The sequence below is a fragment of the Geotrypetes seraphini genome, chromosome 19, assembly GCF_902459505.1.
Source record: "Geotrypetes seraphini chromosome 19, aGeoSer1.1, whole genome shotgun sequence".
NCBI lineage: Eukaryota > Metazoa > Chordata > Amphibia > Gymnophiona > Dermophiidae > Geotrypetes > Geotrypetes seraphini.
This window is the reverse complement of record NC_047102.1, coordinates 11,283,355-11,299,673: the sequence shown is the minus strand read 5'-3', so window position 1 is coordinate 11,299,673 and position 16,319 is coordinate 11,283,355. Positions and strand designations below refer to the sequence as shown.

Here is a 16,319-nt window from a genome sequence, read left to right as displayed (position 1 = left end):
TGGTCCCTGTTTGGGAACAGCAGAGCTGGTAAGGGTAATTCAGCATTTTTTTTAAAAAATTATTTATATTAATTTATTGTAAGTTCAAATATGATCTTGCAACCAGTTGTTAGGGTAGCTAGTCAAAACTATACCCAGGAAAGCAAGTCGCGTGTTCTCCTTTAAATATGCAAGATGCCCAAGATTATTAACAACGGGCGCATCCATCAGTTAACTGGCTGAGCCACGGGCAGCCATAAATAGAGAAAGAAAAACATCTGTCACCATCAAAGGCTGAGAAATAATAATAACAATAATAATAATAACAGTTTATATGCCGCAATACCGTTAAGTTCTATGCGGTTTACAGAAGATTAGTGGAGTACAAGTTGAGTTAACTTAAGGGATGTGGGAACAATGGGGAGAAAGGGCAAGAGAGGGGAAGGAGGGAAGTGGGTCAGCTGTCTAGGTATTTCAGCTCTGCTCGTAAACAACATATTAGTCAAACTTGTGTCCCATGAGCTAGGCCACAGACACATAGAATATCTTGTGTACAGACTTAAAGTACAACTGCTTCCCATCAAACAGAGCAAATAACCCCAAAATCAACCCTAAATAGCAGGAAACCGTTAATTCCTCCCATGGTTTCTTTCATCCTCGTCGACGCGGCTTCACCTTCTGAGGTTCCTATACCTGTCCACGGTTGCAGATTCATGGAGGCGTATGATAAAAGCCTACGCAATATGAAGGGAAATTGTTCTTTCTCAAGGCCCTGGTGACAATTAAAAGTCATGCGCTGGAGCCAGGACTGGCGTAAAAGCATCAAGCACACTTTGACTAGGCAAAGCTTCCGCCTTGCTTCCCCTCCCCCGTCAATGAACTTTCAGGTCTCCCTCGAGGCTTTGCGATGAACTTTCAGGTCTCTAGGCTCTCCCTCAAGGCTTTGATAATATCAGCTCAGCCGTCATTCCGTCATCCCTCCCTGAATAATCCTGTAAAAATGCAAAAATCGGATGTCATATTTTTAAATATTGAACGTTTGGGGTTTTTTTTATAATATAGATATAGACCAGAGGTTCTCAGTCTTCAGGATACACCAAGCCACTCAAGTTTTCAGGATATCCACAATGAATATGCATGAGATAAATTTGCAAGTGCTTTCCCTATTTTAAGTACAGTGGTGCCTCACACAACGAACTTAATTCGTTCCAGGAGCAAGTTTGTTATGCGAAAAGTTCGTTATGTGAAACGTGTTTTCCCATAACAATACATGTTAAAAAAAATAATTCGTTCTGCAGCATAAAATATGCTAAGATGACATAAAAAAAGATAAATTTGTCAAAATGGTGAAAATGGTGGTCTTGCTGAGGCCAAACTCTTTGACGAGGTCACACTGTTTTACCCCACATTCACTCCTTCTAATTATTTCCCGTTTCATTTCAACAGAAATCACCTTCCTGCTTTTTTTAGAAGCCATGATATATAAAAAATATTGAGTTTATCTTAAAAGGACGACTGTATACAGTGAGAGAGGGCAGTTAAGCGCAGTGACTAACGACTGCCTGCGCGGAAGGATGCAATACATCGGCAGCTCGGGCGACTTCGTTGTGTGAAACGAAGTTCGTTGTGTGAAACGAAGTTCGTTGTGTGAAACGAAGTTCGTTGTGTGAAGTTCGTTGTGTGAAACGAAGTTCGTTGTGTGAATCAAGACATGAAGTTCATTGTGTGCAGCGTTCGTTGTGCGAGGCGTTCATTATGCGAGGCACCACTGTACCTGCCAACACGTTCTTTAAGATCAGAAACTGCGACGCGATTGTTGATTGAGTCACCTTTTACAAAGGTGCGCTAGCGTGTTTAGCGCACGCTACCCGAAAAACTACCGCCTGCTCAGAAGGAGGCGGTAGCAGCTAGCGTGCCTTTGGAACTCCGGTCCTCGAGAGCCGTATTCCAGTCGGGTTTTCAGGATTTCCCCCAATGAATCTGCATGAGATCTATTTGCATGCACTGCTTTCAAGGCATATTCATTGGGGGAAATCCTGAAAACCCGACTGGAATACGGCTCTCGGGGACCGGAGTTCCCTACCCCTGCCTTAGACTCAGATTATTATGAGTATCCAAAGAGCATAATCACATGCAAAATAACAGGCAAAAAAAAAATATATATATAAAGCCAAGCACCTACTGGAAGGCAGCTTAAGCTATTACGAATAAGAGGATTATAGTGTGTGTCATATCCATAAAATTAAAGACCTATAGTTAATCCTATTTGCAATCCCCTTTTTGTGTTTTTCTCCTTTATCCCGATGTCTGGTTTTCCAGCCTCGAGCTTTCTATCGCTAGGAAGGAGAATGTCCCATGTGGTCACGACTTCTTCGTTCTCTGCAATAACACATCACAAGACCTGTGTGTGTGTGTGACAGGGAAGAGATTTACCCTTCTCTGCCTTGTTTGCAGGAATCATTGTGTTGTGAGATTATCTCTGGGAGATTAAATCATCAGACACTCAGCTTCTCCTCTTCTTCATCTGCATTGCAAAATTATTTTTTCCCCCCCCCCCTTCTCTAAGGGTCTGGAGCAGTAGGAGGTTGAGGAGGAGGGAACAGTTATTGCAGCCCTCTTGATACTGAACTAAAAAAAAGAGAACTGCTACCAAGACGGTGCTTGTTATAGGGAAGTGCAAGAGAGACTATAAATTATGCTTAGGGTTTGAGGATGCATTTCTTAACAGTGGGCCACTGATGTATCAGAATCTTATGTGCTGACTGTGGTACGGAGGCAATACACTTCTCCCTCCCTTTTCGCTGTGATAGGGGATATACAGAAAAACCGCAAATAACTTTTTCATATGTTATTTGCTGTTTTCTATTAAAAAAAACCCATCGTGAATATGGTGAAACCTCGAATAACATGGTGGGAGACCTGGCCTGTTCCTGAAGGAGAGGCAAAACACGATGAAGAAAGTGCTGGGAATCAGCTTTTTTCTCTGTAAACGCTTGGAATCAGCGATTTCTCTATGCAAGCTGATGTAATTGGTGGGGGGGGGGGGGAGGAGCCAGTAAGCTAAAACCCGCGAATACGGAGGGAGAAGTGTATCTTTGGAAAATATACAGCGTGACATGCACCCAACCATGAGTTGTACCTTCTGTACACTTCAGGGCTACTGTGTATCATTAAAGCTCCCCATACAAAACATCCATAGTAACAGAGTAACATAGTAGATGACGGCAGATAAAGACCTGAATGGTCCATCCAGTCTGCCCAACCTGATTCAATATAAATTTTTTTTTTTCTTTTTTTTATAATTTTTTCTTCTTATCCAGACATAATTGACCTGTTAAATCAAAAAGTAAATGTAGAGACCCTTAAGAGTTCTGCAGTGCTTCTTTAAGGATCATACAAACCCCCCCTAGTGGCTCTGTTAAGATACTGCACTTTAATTTGTTCCAGAATCTGTGAGGATACAACGGAAGGGCTCTCCTGACCAGGGATTAGCATGGTGGGAGGAGACTTCTCTTAGAAGAAAACTGTGTCTGGTATATAATCCCAGTTCTGTTTGACTTCTGTGTCATTGGCTCTTGCATTCCTGGCCACTGCACTGCCCATCAGATGGAAGAGGGATGATGGAGAAGGAAAGAGCGGAACGCAATGCCAGAGTATTGAGAATGCTGCACTAGCATTAAGTGTTAGATGGAACAGGGACCCAACCCACCGTCTCAGTCTTCAGAAGAAACAGCCTAATATCTAAGAAGAAATCCTCAGAGATAAAGAACCTTACAAAGGAGCGCTTATCCAAGAAAGAGCCCATTACATAGAGACACCGTAATTACAGACTCGTTCTTACGAGTCTCCAGAACACTGAGCGTTCTAAAGAAGTGTTGGAAGCTAGTTTTGCTTTGACTCCCTCAGGTCTAATAATAATTGCTGCAAAATCATTATCCTCCCAGATTAGGATACTTAAGAGAATTTTAAGCCAAAAGAGAGGTTCTCAAAAGAGTCCTAAACCTAGGATAAGAGAGTTCACAACATAGTTTACTGAGAAGGGGGGTTCCGTAAAGAGAGGGTAGAAGCAAAAAGGGCTCAATAGTGGGTTGATGCTGACTTTAACCAGGTGAACTGAAGGTAAAGTCAGTTGATGGGCAGTAGATGAGCGTAAGCTTCAAGTTGGTCTATACCAATGGTCTCAAACACGCGGCCCGGGGGCCACATGCGGCCCGCCAGGTACTATTTTGAGGCCCTCGTTACGTTTATCATAATCACAAAAGTAAAATAAAAGTTTCTTGATCATATGTCTCTTTAGCTATAAATTACAATATTATTATTAAAATTTAGCCAAAAGGAAAGATTTATAAACTATAAAGAGTTTTACCTCATGCAAAATTGACATTAACTGTTTTTTTTTCTGAGGCCCTCCAAGTACCTACAAATCCAAAATGTGGCTCTGCAGAGGGTTTGAGTTTGAGACCACTGGTCTATACGGTACCAGAAGCTTTGCCAGGCAATCAGGTTGACCCGAATGTAAGAGCCTTGAACGCTAAGGTTAGGCCTCATGCATTAAACGAAATTTCACAGGAAGCCAATGAAACTCTTTAAAAAGAGGAGACACATAGTCATATCTGCGAGTGTTAGTAAGAATTCTGATAGTAGCATTTGATAAAGTTTGTAATTTTTTGATGACTACCCTTGGAAGCCTAGTATAAGCGACGTTACAAAAGTCTATCTTAGAGGTGACTGGAGCATAAATGAGAGACTCACCACAAGGTATATCAATATAAGAGAGAATAGAACGAATCCTATGTAAATGCCAGTTTTGTACCCATCTATGCACATAATATATGTGTAAATGTGAATGTCTAGTTATAGAATTCTCTTTCACATTCCTAAATATATGTCCAAAGGAAATGAAAAACCTTCCAGATTGATAGTAACCCCCCCCCTTCCCCAATAAGAATCACTAGAGGTCACCATTATACAGTGACTGGAACTCCATTCCCTGCAGGGACAGTGAACAGTGTATCTCCTAAGAGAGGTTTGCTGGTGAGTGAAAAGGAAGTGATGACTCTTGAGAGATGTTTTGCTTGGGGGAGGGAGGGGAGAGGGAAGCTGAGGAGAGACAGTAGAAGATGGGATTCCTGAAAGAAGTTTGCTGGTGGGTGAGGAAGGCAGCAAGAGATGGTGACTCTTGAAAGATGTTTGCTTAGTGGGGAAGAGGGAAGCTGAGGAGAGGCAGTAGAAGATGGTGACTCTTGAAAGATGTTTGCTTAGGGGGGAAGAGGGAAGCTGAGGAGAAGCAGTAGAAGATGGTGACTCTTGAAAGATGTGTGCTGGTGGATGGGGAGAAACTGCAGTAGATGGTGAGTGATAAATACCTTTTGTACGTATGCAGTCAGTAATAAGAAGTGCATAAACTGACTCAGATTGAGGGCAGACCATGTAAGAAATCCCACGGACAACACTTCTCACTGCGTAATTGCTTAAGCACTTAAGTGGAATCCTTAAGATTCACTGTAAATTGCTTCTACGGCCAGCACATGTTGCAATAAAAGGAAACCATTAACTAAAGATCATTGAAGAGAGATGAGATGATATACCGCTAAGCTTTTCTCTCTCCTAGAAGGGAAGTATTTTGTATTTATTTATTTATACCCCGCCATTCCCAAGGCGGGTCACAATAGAGTACATTCACAAACAGAACAACAAATCGAACATGAATAAAACATAATAGTGATAATGCAAAGCCTCTTAAAATTACAAAGAGGCTATCAGCGCCTCACATCAAAAAACTATAGATCAAGTCCCATATTTTATCTTACAGAAGAGGTATTTCTTCAACATTTTCTTCAAGCTACTCAAACATGTTTGCTGTCATCAATATCCCACCTGTAGTGCTTTCTTCCCATAAATTCCCACCCAGTTATGGCTGGCGAACCGCAAAAGAAAGTGGTGGGACAGAGTGGGATTTCTCCTCTGTTTTCTACTGTCCCTTCCCCCTCTGTTTTTTTTTTTTTTTTTTTTGGGGGGGGGGGTTCTTCTCTGGCTGAGGGGCAGGAGGGGCTTCATGCTGTCTTCTCTTGTTTGGCCCTAGGTCACAAGTGACAGTATGTGCTCAGCTCCATCCAACTGGATTAGGTCACTGGCAGCTGCAACTTGATGTCTTCGCTACTAGCTGGGCTCACTTTCATCTGCAGAACAGCTCATCTCCACCTTCATACCAAATATTTGAGTAGCTGGTTACACCCAAAGGTTGGTTGCAGGGAGAAGACTATTGGAAAAAGGACCTGGAAATGTGTGGCCAGTAGGAAAAAGGAGGTATTGATGCCCCTGTGTAAGGCTTTGATGAGACCTCATCCCTTTGACACAGTGGTCACCTTAACTCCTGCAATAGCCAGTCAACAACTGCCACTTCCCTGTTCAAAACTAAATACCCCTATGGAGCCAATCCCAGCACGCAATCCCCACTCCCGAGCCATTATCCAGATCTCTGCCTCCTCCATCTTTCATACCCTCTAGCCCTTCCCCTCACCTTCAGAAAGCACGCTCTATGATGTTTTATGTTTTATTAAAACTTGTTATGCCGCCTGTTCTTATGACAGGTCCAAACGGTTTACAATATAAATACCATAAAAGAAAGGAGCTCCATATATGACAGGACAGCTCTACAATAAAACACAAGATACACTCCCTCATTCACACCTACAACTTACTACACTTAATCAAAAAAGATCCTTGTATTAATTCTGTATCTCACAGAGATCCAATCGGAGAAACCCCGTTTAACTAATATATGTGCACCAAATCGGAATATGTTGACAATTCTCCAAGAGCTTCGTGGAAATAAAAGGCTTTCAGCATGGTTTTAAGTGCTTTAACGTTCGCCTCCAGTCTCAATTCTCGTGGAAGATGATTCGACAATTGAGGGGCTAGAAAGTAAAAAAAAGCTTTAGTTCTAGCTCTATTTGGTAAAGGGGAGAGCCCTGGATCGAGAACGTACGCGGATAGGGCTAATCTCAGATAGGGCGCTGGTCTTTGAGCAGAGGGCCGCCGCGTGAGCGGACTGCTGGGCGTGATAGACCACTGGCCTGACCCAGTTCTTATGTTCTGTATCTGAGAAAAGTAAGAGTCAAGATCTTTTCCTTCCCTGATTCCCAGTTCCTCCCGTTGGCAAAGAGTACATTACAGTATCTTCATAAGGGATACTTCCTTACTTTACTGGATTTGATGACATGCCTCGTCCATTCAGCTTGAGGTGAGCTACATATCTTGTCATGATTCCTAGTAATCAATTGCTCTATGATCCTTGGCAGAATATCAGGTCTTCAGAGACAATAAGCTCAGAATGAGAGGCAGTTAACATTTTATGAACCTTCTGATACTGGCTCAGACCTGAGTTTTCTGCCATTCTAAGATAATACAATAATCTTTTAATACATTGGAGCCTTGTGAGTGCCTGGTGTTTAATTTCACCTAAAGAAGAAGTGAGGATGAGGTGCAGATACATTTTAGGAATTCATCTCAATGCACCCACTCGATAAACAATAGATCTCTAACTGGGAAGTTCTTCAATTTTCATCGATCTCCTACAGAATAACCTATGAAATATTATTACTGACCTTTAAGACCAAACACTCTCACAAGCCAGAATTCATAAATAGACTACTCATCCCCCTACACTCCTACCCGAACACTCCAATCCCAAAATTACCCCGACAGATAATATACGATACCACACGTTCATCGATCTTCTCAGTCATGGCCCTCCAACTTTGGAATTTAATTCCGACTCATCTTCGGGAAGAGTCAGCACTTGATAGATTTAAATCAAACCTAAAGACATTCTTGTTCAAAGACGCATTCAATTTGTAACATCCCGATATTGCCTCTTCTCACAGATATAATCTCCACTTTCCTTATGCACTTACCCTTTTCGTCTTTCTTCCCTATACAATACTGTATTTCTCCCCGTTTCCCCCTCGTTCAAACTGTTTGTCTTCTTATGTCAACCAAATGTATAATTTTAAGTAAATATGTGTCCTGTAATGAATCCAGTTTGTATATCCCACAATTTTATAAGAGAAGCGGGATAACACATTTTTTTTATAAACTTTTAACTTTCAACCAGGGTCAGAGGGCCCTGGTTTGTTCACACAGGCTGTCAGGGAACTTGGCATAGTTGAGGTGTGAGGGCAACAGGGTCGTCTTGTTGGGACAAATAAGGGAATATAGCTCATGATCACTGTTATGATAATGATTTTAATCTATTTGTACCATCATTCTCTCGTGCAGCCCTGTTAACTGCAAGAGATATTTTGGTACTGTCCCCAGCTTTTCCACTAGTTCTCAAAATAAAAATGCACACTCATTTTTACTTTGAAAATTGCAGAAGAAAGAAGATCCTGTGGAGAGAATGACAAGGGGACACATTTTGCCCCTTCCCCGCAGGAACTCATTTTCCCGTCCCATCTTGGTGAGTTTTTTTCCTGTCCCTGCCCCATTCCTGCAAGCTCCGTCCTCATCTGCTCAAGCCTCAAATGCTTTAAAATCATAAGTAGCAACATTCTAGAGCTCAGACTGTGATGTCATAATGCCTCATTCCGCCAATGCCTAAGCTCCGTCCTCATCTGCTCAAGCCTCAAATGCTTTAAAATCATAAGTAGCAACATTCTAGAGCTCAGATTGTGATGTCATAATGCCTCATTCCACCAATGCCTAAGCTCCGTCCTTGTCTGCACAAGCCTCAAATGCTTTAAAATCATAAGTAGCAACATTCTAGAGCTCAGATTGTGATGTCATAATGCCTCATTCCACCAATGCCTAAGCTCCGTCCTCATCTGCTCAAGCCTCAAATGCTTTAAAATCATAAGTAGCAACATTCTAGAGCTCAGATTGTGATGTCATAATGCCTCATTCCACCAATGCCTAAGCTCCGTCCTCATCTGACAAGCCTCAAACGCTTTAAAATCATAAGTGTTCAAGGCTTGTGTGGTTAAGGCAGAGCTTACAGGAATGGGGCAGGTAGAGAGACAAATTTGTCCCCATGTCATTCTCTAATCCTGTGCACTCTGACACCTCTTTAGTGTGTGGATAACATTTTAAATTCAAAACAAAACAAAACAAAACAGTGTTTGATTTTAAATCTTCAGAAATGCCCTCTCCTCAAAAAATGGTTCTTTTGATCTTCCCAAACATGATGTCCTTCTCCAGTGATCGCTCTCTTCTGATGGTGTGACCAAAATAAGATAGTCGTAACTTCCTCATGTGGGCTTCAAGGAGGTACCGCATGCAGATTGACCTCATGCATATTCATTGTGGATATCCTGTAAACCTGACTGGCTGGATATACCCCAAGGACTGAGTTGAGAAGCAGTGAGGCATAGAACAGTGACTGAGGAGATATATTCCTTGTGTGCAAAATGGATGTGTTGGCTGTGTTTGGGTTTTCTAAAGAGAATTATAAGAACATAAGAAGTTGCCTCCACTGGGTCAGACCAGAGGTCCATCCCGCCCAGTGGTCCGCTCCCGCGGCGGCCCATCAGGTCCGCGACCTGTGAAGTGGTTACTGACCACTTCTATAACCTACCTCAAGTTCTATCTGTACCCCTCTATCCCCTTATCCTCCAGGAACCTATCCAAACCTTCCTTGAACCCCTGTACAGAGTTCTGGCTTATCACCTCCTCCGGAAGCTTGTTCCATGTGTCCACCACCCTCTGGGTAAAAAAGAACTTCCTAGCATTTGTTCTAAACCTGTCCCCTTTCAATTTCTCCGAGTGACCCCTAGTGCTTGTGGCTCCCCTCAGTTTGAAGAATCTGTCCCTATTCACTTTCTCTATGCCCTTTAGGATTTTGAAGGTTTCTATCATGTCCCCTCTAAGTCTCCTCTTCTCCAGAGAGAACAGCCCCAGCGTTTTTAACCTGTCAGCGTAATTGTGGTCAAAGATATTCATTTTATAGGTAAAAATGTACAGTGCCATCTCCTGTACATGGCCCTGTTTCAGTTCATAAAGGGAAAGAGGATGGGATTCGATGTACTTCCTGTCAAAGCAGTTTACGCATTATAACCATTAGGCCCCTCATCCACTCCATGTGGATATTAATAAGTTAACACCAGTCCAAAGCATGATATTACAAAATGGCAGCGTAATCATGCTACTTCCCTTGCAAACATTGATACTCTATTTGCAAATAAGGTTGCTTCATTTACATATGCAGACCTGTTCATTTTAGTGTGTGCATGCAAACGCTTTTTGAGATCGCCGCACTCTGCCTCTTAAAGTCCTATAATACGCCACACTCTGGTTTTGGAATGCGCAAGCAGGTTTTCGCTGGCACGTGAAGGTTTTTTTGACTAGGTCTATAGTATGTCACTTTCTCTTAGGCTATAGCGTAATGATAATTTATCCCAAGTGAGATATGTCGGTGGCGGATCTGGGTTCTCTGCCACTGTGCGACGCTCATTCAGGGCCAAATTCCCAACCTTATGTTGCTATAATTAATCATTCGCATCTCTGCCAAGCAAATTAACCACAGCACTTAGCTGGTGATTTGCATTGTATTAAGAATTCTAAACTTAGCCTTTCACTAAAAGCTTTTCCATTTTTATTTTTAAATTAATTGATATGATGCCCGACGAGCAAGATTCGTTCAATCTCTAATTTGAAGTGATTGTGTTGGCAAAACTCAGCTTTTTTTTTTTTTTTTTTTTTTAACTTTTAGTTTTTAAGCCAATAAAGTTATCAAATCCTCTAGAGGAAATTTATTCACTCTGAATCAGCAAGGAATTGCAAATATATTTACCTCCCCCACAGCCGAAATCTGATTCAAAGGAACATAAAACTCTGGGTATGAACTTACTCCCCCCGCCCCTTTTATAAAACCGTGGAAGCATTTTTTAGCGCCGGCGTGCTGAATGCTCTGCGTTGCTTCTGATGCGTGTCGGGCGCAGCGCTTAGTATTCAGTGTGCCGGTCGATGCTAAAAACCGTTTTTGTGGTTTTGCAAAGGGTGGGGGCGGTTTGTGAACATTTACATTGGAGAAATGTGACTTTTCCAGAAATTAAGGCTGTCCTTAATGAAAAAGTGCTCTGGGATTTTAAACTCCAGTCTGGCAACTTGAGTGAAGCAAATTTTTAATCACCCCTCTTTCTGCTTCTCACCCAACCTCCCCCCCAACCCCAACCACAACAGCCTCCCATGTAACTGTCATAAGAACATAAGCAATGCCTCCGCTGGGTCAGACCTGAGGTCCATCGTGCCCAGCAGTCCGCTCACGCGGCAGCCCAACAGGTCCAGGACCTGTGCAGTAATCCTCTATCTATACCCCTCTATCCCCTTTTCCAGCAGGAAATTGTCCAATCCTTTCTTGAACCCCAGTATCATACTCTGCCCTATTACGCCCTCTGGAAGCGCATTCCAGGTGTCCACCACACGTTGGGTAAAGAAGAACTTCCTAGCATTCGTTTTGAATCTGTCCCCTTTTAACTTTTCCGAGTGCCCTCTTGTTCTTTTATGTTTCGAAAGTTTGAAGAATCTGTCCCTATCTACTTTTTCTATGCCCTTCAGGATCTTGAAGGTTTCTATCATGTCTCCTCTAAGTCTCCGCTTCTCCAGGGAGAACAGCCCCAACTTTTTTAGTCTGTCAGTATATGAGAGATTTTCCATACCCTTTATCAGCTTAGCTGCTCTTCTGTGGACTCCCTCAAGTACTGCCATGTCCTTCTTGAGGTACGGCGACCAGTACTGGACACAGTATTCCAGATGCATGTATATCTACACTGTGATGTTTAATTAAGAAGAGGCTAACAAATGGCCACTTCACTGAACGTACTGCAGAAAACTGAATGGCGAGCATGGTACGTCACCTTGTTAATACCTTAAGACCTGCAAAAATGTCAGCTGTGCTTGTATTGAGATTCTGGTGCTCGATTGTTACAGGACTTTTTTTTTTTTTTTTAATCCACCCTACTGCCTGGTCAAGCCTTAAACTCCACAACTAATAGGCTATGGAGAAATCATTTCATTAAAGTACATCTCAAGGAAGGCTCAGCCCCACCACTCCACCGCTGTATAATCTTACAACCGCGGGAAGCATTACGTGGTGCCTTTCCCACATATTGTTAATGGAGTCGGCAGCCTTGGGTGACCCTTGATACAGCTCTCTGGGCGAAACATGTCGGGTCCTCCTCCCAGGCTTGGCTGACCATACAGTAAAGTTCAAGCGAGTTTTCAAGCTAAGTACTAAGCATCACATATTTTGATATTTTGGAAGTATCTATTTATTGAAAATCACAAATTATTAAAAAATCACATGATATAATCAATTTGAGTATATTAAAGGGGACGGCCAATGATGAGGCACCACGTAATGCTTCCCGCAGTTGTAAGATTATACAGCGGTGGAGTGGTGGGGCTGAGGCTTCCTTGAGATGTACTTTAATGAAATGATTTATCCATAGCCTATTAGTTGTGAAGTTATGATATAAAACATTGCCTAAATACTGCCAATATTGAGCAAGCCTTAAACTCACCATTTATTAATGTATCAGACTGTGAAATTACCACCAAGGGGGGGACGGTCTATAAACCGGCTCCTCATTTTAGGCAGCCCAGATCCTGAGTTGCGTACAAATGAATTAGTTAATGAGCCGTTAACTGGCTAACGATCAATTATTAGCATTAATTGGCATTCGATGCTCTTGCTTGCAACCCAACAGATGTATGGCCAAGGGAGGGGCCTGGGCATTTCCCGAAGTTCTGGAGCCTTATTTCATTTGCGGGAATTGGCACTACGCGCTCGTCCCAGAGTTCCCGTTATAGAATAGTGCAATGGGATGATTTTTCTTGCCGCCAAAATTTACTGAATCTATAGAATTCGTGCTTTAATGCTAATGTTTGCATTTAGAATGGTGCATCAAGTACCATTAAATAAAATTTGCAGAGCCCTGACATGTTTCTCTCTCTCTCTCGCTCTCTTTCGGCTGGCCTCTGCGGTCCTCACGTTGAATTTGCTTGAATTTATGTGTTTGATATACGGCTTTCATTAACAGAACAAAGCAAGTTACAATAGCAAACAAAATCATAAGAGCAGGGATGCAAGTGAGGCAGGCAGCGAATGAGTAAAGAAGGACCCACAAGCAAAATAGGGAAAGGAGAAAAGGGAAGGGAAGAGTTATAGATCATTGTAAAACACAGTGAACATTCCAGGCAAATATCCAAACAGCTCTAACTACTACTGTGTTTCCCCGAAAATAAGACAGTGTCTTATATTTCATTTTGGGTCCAAAAAACGCACTAGGGCTTTTTTTTCGGAGATGTCATTTTTTTTTCTCCCTTCCTCTCCTCCACCCCAAGTCTTCCTCTTGCCTTTCTCCCCTTCCCCACCCATGTGCAGCATCTTTCCTCCCCTGTCACCCATCCTTTGTGCAGCATCTTTCTATTCCTCCCTCCCATTCACCCTGTGCATCAAAACCCCGCCGTCCCTCCCACCACGAGACCGACATACCTCTGCTCTGTGGCCTCCAATAACAGCAGAGGGAAGGCCCCAGCTGCAAAGCAGCCCGTTCAGAGCGCTGCCGCTGCTGCTGTTTTGGGAGTCTCACGGTGGGAGGGTCGGCGGGGTTCTGCTGCGCAGGGGGATAGGAGGGAGAATATAGAAAGATGCTACACGGGGGGGGGGGGGAGAAAGCGCTGTCGCCGGTGAATAGGGCAGCATTAGTGTCAGGGATGGAGTCGGGGAGCATCGGGGACATTTGGGAGGGGCTTTGGGGGTTGATCTTAACTAGAGCTTATTTGAGGGGTAGGGCTTATATTAAGAGCGCTTTTAAAGATCATGATAGGGCTTATTTTCTGGGAAACATGGTATCTACTTGCTACTGAAAGTCGGGAATATAAAGAAATCTCATTTTAGCAGCCAGTTTGAATCACATCTTGGAGCACTCTTCTCCGACAAAGGGGAGGATGTTTCATGAGATGGGGGGCCAGTTGTGACACGTGGATTCCACACTGATTCTTGTGGGGAAGAAAGGGGGAGGCAGGAAGATAGAAAGCAAATTTGGTGGCTATTATGTTCCCCTTTACAAGTTCTGTAAATTGCTGAGAATCTGAGTGTCTCGTCTCTGCACTCTCGTGCTTTCTTCCTGCTGGGAAGTTATTTGCAAAGATGATTCACCAGAGGGGCTTAAAATTGATGCTAGGACGGAAATTGAGAAACAAAAAAAAAAAAAGGCAAAAATAATAACAGTTTCATTCCCAGAACAAATCCCCCAAAGATACTAGAGATCTGACAGATCATTTGTACATTCGGAAATACAGTATGTCTGAGAGGCAGGAGAGTGGGTGAGAGGCTGGTTTCTCACATCTCAGAAAGATAACGCAATAGTGCCGGGTTGAAGGGGAGCCCTTAACGGGCAGGAAGGTGCTTAAAAAGTTTGGGAAGTCTTTTTAACTTTGAGTAGCCATGACAAGAGAAGGTTAACTAGCGTTATTCTTTTTTTGAATGATGCTAGATGGGAGGGGGAGGGGGGCTCTCAAGGAATTTTTACTTTCTACTCCAGCTTCAATGGGAGAAAGTCAGCAAGTTCCAAAAGGTCCCAGGCCAGCGCCCTGCCGTGACCTGGTAGAAAAGAGCCACTATTGGTGACCCTCCCACAGCCTTGAATGAAGCTCAAGTCATACTTTGCTTCTTAACCATTGATTTTTCTCACCTGGGTTAAATTTCTTCAAACGGATTAGTTTTGTGCATGCGCCATGAACCAGGGCAGGTGGAGTCACTCAGATTTACTGCAAGTGCTCATTGTGGTACTTGCATCATGTCAAAGTGAAGTTCCTTCTTGAGATTGTACAATGTACGAGGGGGGGGGAGGGGTGCTGAAAAGCTCTCAGCCCAACCAACCGATTTCATAAATTCTGAGTGTTATTTTGCTACTCTAGCTGAGAAGAGTGTTATCATAGTTCATTAAATGCCAATCTGCAGAAACGAAATTCTGGGTTGTTTTTTTGTTTTTGTTTTTGTTTTTTTTTACATTTTTTCAGATCATTGATTGAACCATATCCACATCATTCCTTACTTGATTGGGCTGAGAAGTTTTCAGCACCCCCTCATAACGTGTACAAAGGGCCGCTGAAAAATTCTCTGCCCAACCAACAAAGTCGGGGCAGTCTCCATCGAGGGCTATACACTTAGTCCAGTGATTTTCCACTTTTTTTGTACTGTATTTTTCTGACGGAATGAAAAGAGTGAAAAATCACTGGAGTAATTAATGTATAGCCCTCGATGGAGACTGCCCCGACTTTGTTGGCTGGGCTGAGAACTTTTCAGTGGCCCCTCATTTAGGCAGCCTATCCAGCTATGCTCCCTCTAGGCAGAGCGTGTGATCAGTCACTCATACATTTTATATGGTCGTTATATGGTTGCTCAGAAAAATATTGACTTTCAAACAAAATTAAACTGTAAAAACTGAATTAAACTTAAACAAAATCAATTACCAAATGTGAGGTGGGTTTTTTTGTGCTATTATACAGAAATTCTGGAATCGAAAATTGTTGGTTTTTAGAACTTGTCGCTCACGCACAAAAATATTTGCACACACCCGGCCGCTCACTAGAGGAAGCATTGCTATCCAGATATGTACGGAAATTGCTTTTTGATATAGCTTTCAATACTTAACCCTACTCCTCTGCCCTCCATCCCAGCCCGCTGATTAACCGTTCCCCTTAACTGTATCCATGATACCCTGTTTGTCTTTGGGAAGCAGAGCTGAGCTTGTGATGTCATAATGCCTCATTCCACCAGTAAGAGCCAACCTCATCAGTGATGTCACATACGCTGGATTGTCCTGTACAAGCCAGCATTCCCCTTAACTGTATGTATGACATCCTGTTTGTCTGTCTTGTCTGTTCAGATTGTAAGCTCTGTGGAGCAGGGACTGTGACTCTGTGCAGCGCTGCGTGCGTCTGGTAGCGCCATATAAATAATTAATAACAGCAGTGTGAAGAGTTTCAGTCTTTGGGAAGCAGAGCTGAGATCGTGACGTCATAATGCCTCATTCCACCAATAAGAGCCAACCTCATCGGTGATGTCACAATGGCTTGATTGTCCTGCACTCCCCTCCAACCCAGCCAGCTGGTTAACTGTATCCTTGGCATCCTGTTTGTCTGTCTTGCCTGTTTAGATTGTAAGCTCTTTCGAGCAGGGACTGTTTTCTTACTCTTTGTGACTTTGTGCTATAGAAATCATTCATAGTAGTAGCATAGTGACAGCATAACTGGGGATTCCACCTTCCTTGTGCCTCCCAGCTTCATAACTATAGACCCAGCGAGTTGAGATTCCTAGTCAATTCAACCTAATCGAA

General features: G+C 42.9%; 1 protein-coding gene across 3 annotated transcripts in view; it reads left to right on the top strand.

Moving 5' to 3' along the window:
* Positions 1–5,103: 5,103 nt before the first annotated feature.
* Positions 5,104–16,319, top strand: part of TP53I11 (tumor protein p53 inducible protein 11) — a 90,480-nt gene continuing 79,264 nt past the window's right edge. Inside the window, exon 1 of one of the 3 annotated variants that reach the window (XM_033928589.1) lies at positions 5,104–5,125. The gene's annotated coding sequence lies outside the window, so the exon portion shown is untranslated. Of the gene's footprint in view, positions 5,126–5,207; positions 5,331–6,096; positions 6,220–16,319 lie in introns of those variants that run through there. The other 2 variants (XM_033928590.1, XM_033928592.1) reach the window with 2 other exon arrangements.